Source organism: Acomys russatus, chromosome 24 (assembly GCF_903995435.1).
Source record: "Acomys russatus chromosome 24, mAcoRus1.1, whole genome shotgun sequence".
NCBI lineage: Eukaryota > Metazoa > Chordata > Mammalia > Rodentia > Muridae > Acomys > Acomys russatus.
The window spans coordinates 16,160-23,997 of NC_067160.1; the positions used below are offsets into that span (position 1 = coordinate 16,160).

The 7,838-nt window shown below is 44.5% G+C and overlaps 1 pseudogene; it reads left to right on the top strand.

Annotated features, from left to right (window-relative positions):
• The first annotated feature begins 6,772 nt into the window (after window positions 1–6,772).
• Window positions 6,773–7,100, top strand: LOC127207592 (tumor suppressor candidate 2-like; annotated as a pseudogene).
• The last annotated feature ends 738 nt before the right edge of the window (window positions 7,101–7,838 follow it).

Sequence of the window (7,838 nt, forward strand, 5' to 3'; positions counted from 1 at the left end):
AATAGATGTAGGTTCTGGGAATAATTGGTTTTCTTCACCTGCAATGTGAAAAAGGTTGGGGTACATACTGTTTTTACATGGCCATTCACTAAAGAAAAATAGAATGTAGTCACTTTACAATGCTTGGAAGTTGTTTGTTGGGATATGTAAGCCATAAGAAAAAATAAAGTTGTTGGAACGTGCCTTGCTTCATCTACCAAGTGTGTGTGTGTGCGTGTGTGCGTGTGTGTGTGTGTGTGTGTGTGTGTGTGTGTGTGTGTGTTTGTGTGTGAATATTCCCTCCTTTTTTATTTTTCTTCTTTGCTAGGGACAAGCAATACTGGCCCCAGCTGCTGGCCAAAGGGAGAACTGGCTCCAGTAAATCAAGCCAGATTCCCTCAGAGAAAAGTCTGGTGAGTGATCAGTCACCAAATCTATGTCTGCCTCAATTTACCCTGTAGTGTTCAAGCTGGCCTTCAGCAGAATGTACAGAGGCTTCACCTTATTAAGTACACTCACAGGCTTTCTCTCCAGGATGAACTTTTTCATGCCTTCGAAGATGACTGGGACATGGGAAGGCTTTACTATACTTACTCATTAAATTCATAGGGTTTCTCCGCAGTATGTGTTCTTTTATGATATTGGAAACGACTGTGATGTGCAAAGGTTTCACCATATTAATTACCTTTAGAATACCTCTCCACAGTGAACCATTTCGTACCTTTGAGGATGGCTCTGATGTGCGAAGACTTTACCACATTGAGAATATTCAGAGTGTTTCTCTCCCGTGTGACTTATTTCATGCCTGCAAAGATAGTGAGTGCATGTGAAAGCTTTCCCACATTCATTACACTGAATTAATTTTCCTCTGTGAATTAATTTTACACTTGGGTATAACTGGAAAGAGGAATCAGATCTTAAGGCTTTATCACTTTGCATACGTTCATGGTGTTCTCCTCTCTTCATGTGTTGAGTCTGTGAAGAGACCTATGGTAGTGAGAGCATTTATTACATGCCTCACATTTACAGCATCGCCTTTCTATATGATGTTTTTCACATATTTGAAGAGAACTGGAAGAACTCAGAGCTTTACCACACCTGGTGGCGTTCACAAACTTTTCTATACTGTAAGTCATACCACATTTGAAAAGTGAACTAGGACAAACAGATTTTTCACATTCTTGGTACTCAGAGATTGTCTGCAGTGTGAGTTTGTGGAGGTTCACAATGATGGTGAAAAACCAATTAATTGTAAACTTGTATCACATTCATAAAGTCTGGTCAAAGTGGGAACTCCTACATATCTTCTCATGGGTCTAGAGAGAGGAATGCTGCTTCTTTCAATATCCCTATGCTCACATGGCTAGTATCCATTGTGACCTAGGATACAGCCACTAAGAATAAAAAATGACAGGTTTCCACATTGTATTCAGTTTGATTCTCGTTCCTCACAGACATGGTATGAGAGTAGGGGTTCTCCACAACAACATTCATGATTACCATAAACTGCCCTCTCACTGATCTTAGCAACAGGACTACAAGTCTATGTCTAACACTAGCAACGCTAGGGACTTTTTGCTTATAGAAGGTTTTGCACACATACCGATCACATATTCAAGGTGTATTCCTTTTGCAATATCCTAGTACGAAACTAAACCGACTGGCAGTTTTACAGCACAGCTCTAATCGGGCTACGATGGAAATAGTGACGTCTGTTAAGTCACTGTTTCCTTGTTTCTGTTCTTAGACGAATGTCTTAAGAACATAAATCAGGGCTGGAGAGATGGCTCAGAGGTTAAGAGCACTGACTGCTCTTCCAGAGGTCCTGAGTTCAATTCCCAGCAAACACAGGGTGGCTCCCAGCCACCTATAGTGAGTTCTGGCGCCCTCTTCTGGCCTGCAGGTGTACATGCAGGCAGAACACATAAATCGAGGAGGAAAAAAAAAAAAGAACACAAATCAGATTCCTGACATTGAGATACCTGGTTTGGTGAGAATGTAATAATCATCACTTAACTTAAAGCAGCGGGGTTTTGGTGTTTTTGTTTTCTTTTGATTTTTTTTTGGGGGGGGTTTTTTTTTAGGTGTTTTTGTTCATTTGTGTTTTCTGTTGTTGTTGTTGTTACGTTTGTTTGTCTATTGTTTTGACGATTCTGAGTTTTATAGCAAACCATATTGTACAGACTTGGGGGTTTAGGGGTCCAGACCGGCTGGGTCCCTCACTTGCCCCTTGCCGTGGTGCTTTCTTCCCTCCCTTAAGAGCCACCTTGGTCAAGCCTCTCTCCAACCCCAGGCCCACCCCTTCTATCTGCCTTTGGTCTGCCCAGCCCCCACCCCCAACCCGTGCATCTTCCGGTAACCTGAGGTATGTGGATAGATTCCTCCTTCCCTACACCCATGTGGTGCGATCCAGTTCCCCCTGGCCTAAATTGAGTGGGACCTGGACCCAACTCCTCCCTCAGGCTCTTGAAACTCTAACCCCAACACTGGAAGAAGGAAAGGGGTGGGGAGAGGGGAGGTGCCAAGAGTCTGTTAACTAAGTTCCCACAGCAACTGGGATACAAGTGTCCATGACAATGAAAGAATGGGATGAGACAAGCTGGAGGAGTCCCATCTTGCTCATCTTTAAGCTGACATCCCCCATCAGGTCAGAGTGGTGGAGCTGTTCAAGACAGTAATGCAAGAGAGCTGGGGGGTGGGACAGTCCAAACGGGGTGCCCACTAGCCCAGTTTAGGTCAAGCTGGTCCCCTCACATCACAGTCCCCCAGATCAGAGATTCCCCTGGTTCAGTACAGATGAATGTTCAAGTATTGTGTAGAGAGCCAGGCAGGGGTCTGGGCTACCCCTCACCACTCCCCTGGGTCACGAGCTGAACAGCAAGTTGACCCGTGGCCCCAACTCCTTGTAATAGCTGCCATTTTCAGTGACGTTCAAGGAGTCAGGGTCAGGGAAAGAAATGAAATCTGGGCAGAATGAAGGGAGAGGGGTAACCACACAGAGAGGGAACGAGCCCCGCGTCTGCTCTTCTCCCAGCTCCCAGTCCTGGCATTTCCTGCTTTGTAGAGCCCCCTATCTGACTCCCGGATCCCCAACTGCTCCTCTGGTTTCCCCTTTTTCTTGTGTACATTTTATATATGGAACCCAGATAATGAGGCATAATTTTTGGTTTTGTTTTATCGAAAAATAGAAAAAAAAAAAAACAAAAAACAAAAACAAAAACAAAAACAAAAACAAAAACAAAAGCGGGCGGCGGTGGCGCACGCCTTTAATCCCAGCACTTGGGAGGCAGAGGCAGGCGGATCACTGTGAGTTCGAGGCCAGCCTGGTCTACAAAGTGAGTCTAGGCCAGCCAGGGCTACACAGAGAGACCCTGTCTCGAAAAACCAAACCAAACCAAACCAAAACAAAACAAAGCAAAAGAAAAAATAGATCAAAATAGAGACAGGGTTTCTGTGTCAAACAGCGCTGTCTGTCCTGGACTCACTTTGCAGCCAGGCTGGCCTGGATCTCACAGTGATCTGCCTCTGAGTGCTGGGATCAACGGCGTGCGCCACCACACCTGGCTGATGCTGAGGCATCTGAAGGCTTAAAGAGTTTTTCTAGATCATGAAATGGTTCATGTAACAGAAAGAAAGCATGTGGGCTTGAAGCCAGAGAAACTCTGAATTGATAGCACCCTGAGCCTTTCCCATCTTCAGGCAGCCAGGGTGGATAATCTCATTGCAGACTGTACACTCCATGAGGCTCAAACCATACTTCTCTTCCTCTCCATCCACCTTCCTCCTTCCCCGCTTCCCCACACAGAAGGCACACAGCTGTGTGTGGGAGCATGGGCGCAGTGCACTGCCGAAAGCAGGCAAGACTGCTTCATTCGCCCACCCTGCCGACGCCCCCAATTTCTTCATGTCTCCTCAAAAATAGCAGTCCCCGCAACTCAGTTCGCATACACATACAGCTGTGTGTGGGAGCACAGACGCAGCGCACTGCCGAAGCAGGCACGACCGCTTCATGCACCTGCTCACGCCCCCAGCTTCCTCAAATCTCCTCAGAAATGGCAGTCCCTGTACTCAGATCGCACACAGGCCTTGCAGCGGTGGCCGCAGGTTCCGCGTTGGTGCGCTCCAGCCCCAGGGCCCTGGTCCAGTTCATTTCTCCTGGTGTTTCCTGGTCCTCTCTACAAGCACCCGTCCTTTCCTTCCTGATCTTTCTCCTCCCCTCACTGGACCAGGGTGTCCCACCCTAGTCTCTCTTATTGCTCAGCACTGGCTAGTTGACTTTTATTGGAAATAAAGAGAACAAATGGTGACACAACTTGACACAAACTTGACACCAGAGATACATGAAATAAACATCACAATGCAAACTAGATAGTGGGGTAGAGAAATCAGCATGTGAATGAACAAGAGTAAACTGTACACAATACACCAACAGAATCTAGAAAGGCTCCTCCTACAAAAGCATCCATAAGCTCCCCAAAGAAAGTCACAAAGGCCAGACAAGTGTTCAAAGACAACCTCTAATCTAGGAGTTTTTTGACTCAAACAACTGCATTCTCACCCTGGTCACTATAGGCTCATGGTCATCCTGTGACGCAAATGCATTTAGTCTAACTGTAATGATTCTAACAATCTGCAACAGCATGTTCACTGTCCAAATGCCCAAAGCAACAGCCTCTACACTGTAAAAATGCCCAAAGTCGCTTCTGCCGATTACAACAATCTCTTGATTGACACATCTTATAAAATCATTAAACAAGTTCTAGCTTTACAACACAAATGGCACAGAATACTCCTTCTCATTCCAGTAAATAGGAATGTATACACAGTGAGGGGAGATTGGACAAAAGCAAGAAACATCTTCATGTCAAAGGGCTTAGATGCCCCTATTCCTGTACCTTTTCATGCATCCCTCAGTTTGGCTACTTCCACTCCCTATCTGCATCTCTCCATGCAGATTTCTCAATGGCTTGGGTGTCTCAACATCTTGTTTGTGGTCTCAAAATGCAACTCAGGCTTCATCCTCACAGTTTCAGTGCAGTGAACTCTCTCAGTCTTCTCACTGGGACTATGAAGCTGCCAAACATAAATAGCGGGGACACTGCTGAGCTGAAACCACAGAGGACGAATCTTTGAATTTTGCATCTTTTTTAAAAAAGATTTACTTATTTATTACTATGTATACAGTGCTCTGCCTGCATATATATTTGCAAGCTAGAGGAGGGTATCAGATCACATTATAGATGGTTGAAAGCCACCATGTGGTTGCTGGGAATTGAACTCAGGGCCTCTGGAAGAGAAGTCAGTGCTCTTAACCGCTGAGCCATCTCTCCAGCCACTGAATTTTGCATCTTTCTTGTTTCCAGAGCCAGCACAATAAGGCGATCCTGTCAAGATTGGATTCTAAGTTGGGATGGACCTTGCCACGCTTGGACCACAGTAGCAGTAGGTTTTATATAAAATTTCTTCCTGGGACTAGGACTCACTTTGCATACTCTTTCCATTAATTTAAGGCTTAGCAGGAGGAAGTACTGCACTTAAGGCACCTTGTTAGGCTTCCAATCTAGATCAAGGGCCCTCTTTCTTTTCTCCTTGAAAAGTCCTGTCTCTGTTGCAGCATCTGACTGCCATCTGAAACTGCCTAGTGCTGTTTTTCTCTACAAACCGCAGACTTTGAGTTTAATTCTGGCCCACATTTTGCTTTTTTTTAAATGTAGTTCTGAGTGAATCGCAGGTATTAACCATTCAAAAGATTGAATATTCCATCTAAGAATCAGCCCACTGTTTTTTAATTCTGTCTCAGGGCATGAGCAGAATAAGAAACATTTTGGGAAATATCACACAAATGTCCTCTAGCTAAATTTTTCCTGGGGTCTATTTTCTGCTGAGTCCTTATGACCCTAACTTCCTCTGTCTGCACTCCTCAAATCACTCTGACCTTCCAGGTCCTACAGGAACAGCCGATTAAGCTCAATTTCTGATATTTTCCACATTCCTCCCAAAGAGAACTTCCCAGGATGTGTCCAACAGCAAAATCACTTTTTGTGTGCCATTTTTTGTTTTAACTTGCTCTATCCTCTAATCAAAAGCATCTCAGGTAGTAAATGAGAGTTTGAGATGGTTCTGTCCGATCACAGTCCATCATTTTGGGAGCTCAGGATAGAAACTCAAAATAGAAAGTCAAAGCAAACACCATGGACAAACATTGTTTCCTGGCTTGCTCTATTGCAGGGTCACCATGTCATGTTTGGCTGGCCCAGGCCCATTTGCTTAGGGATATTGCCTCAGTGGATGAGCCTTCTCAAATCAATCATCAGTCACACAATCTCTCACAGACATAGCAACCAGACATTCTGATGCGAGCATGCCGTCAATTGAGGCTCCCTCACATGACTGTGGCGTCAGAAATGTTGAGAGCTGAAGCTAATTAGGACACAGAGACATTAATATATGAGAAAGTTTGAAAAACCCCAAATCAATGTGTTAACCATACCAATCACTTAAGTAACAAAAACCCAAACATTGATGATTACAACTGAAAAGCACAAACTTGCCAAGAAATGAGAGGCAAACCTTTAGGATCAAGAGACAACTAAAAATGTTCCTCCACAGAGAGTTCCCAAACTAACAAAAGCTAAAGGAACTCATAACACTCAATTAAAGTAAATAGATAACAAAGAGAAGGAAACAAAGAATCGGGCAGCAGTTGCGGCACCTGCGAGTCGAGGATAGGACAGGCATGGTCACACTGAGAGCCCAGAGGCCATGGGGTCTGCCCAGCGCCCACGGGGCCCACATGGGCGGCAGCAGCTCCAAAGCTCGGGGACTCTGGCCCTTTGCCTCTGTTACCGGGGCGGCGGCCCTAAGGCAGCCGGCACTGAGCGAGCAATCTTTGGTACAGAGCCAGAGCGGTGCCTCCCTTCATATTCACGCGTCTCGGCTCCATGTTCTATGGTAAAGATGGGGATCTGGCTCACGAGTTCTATGAGGAGACAATTGTCACCAATAACGGACAGAAGCAAGCCAAGCCGAGGCAGATATATAAGAATATGATTCCTCAGGGCATCGTGCGGCTGGATACCCCGGCCCAAATCCACGTGGATTTCCCCCGTGTTGCCCTATGAATTGTGAGCCTGTGGCATGGCAGACACAAGCACCCATTGCCCCAGCAAGAAACTCCCAGGATCAAGGTGTAGCTTCCGTTCAGGAATCCAGGCTAACGCCACAACCCTGAATAAACTAAACTCCATTGGACCAGAAAAAATACAACAAAGCAAAACAAAACCCCAACAACTAATAATCAATGAAACAGAGTGGATTCATAGCAAATAAAACAAAATAAACTAACCCTTATCCAAACTAACTAAAACACAGAATAATATGCAAAATGTAAAAAAAAGGAAACAAAAAGAACATACAAGCAGACAATGAGGAAATCATAAGACTAGTTAAGGACACACTTTAAAAACCTTTACTCCAACAAATTGGAAAATCTAAAAGAAATGGATAATTTAATTGATAGGCAACTCTTACCAAAGTTAAATCAAGATCAGGTAAACAACTTAAGTACACCTATAACCCCTAGTGAAACAGAAAAATTCATTACAGGACTCCCAACAAAAAAAATTCAGAGCTGGATGGTTTTAATGCAGAAATCAACGAGACTTTCAAAGAAGACTTAACACCAATACCGCTCAACCTATTCTGCAAAATAGAAACAGAAGGATTATTACCCAGTTCATTTTATGAAGCCACAGTTACCTTGATACCCAAAGCACATAATTACTCAACAAACAAAGAAAGAGCACTGCTGACCAATTTCCATCATGGACATAGATCCAAATCACTCAATGAAATATTTA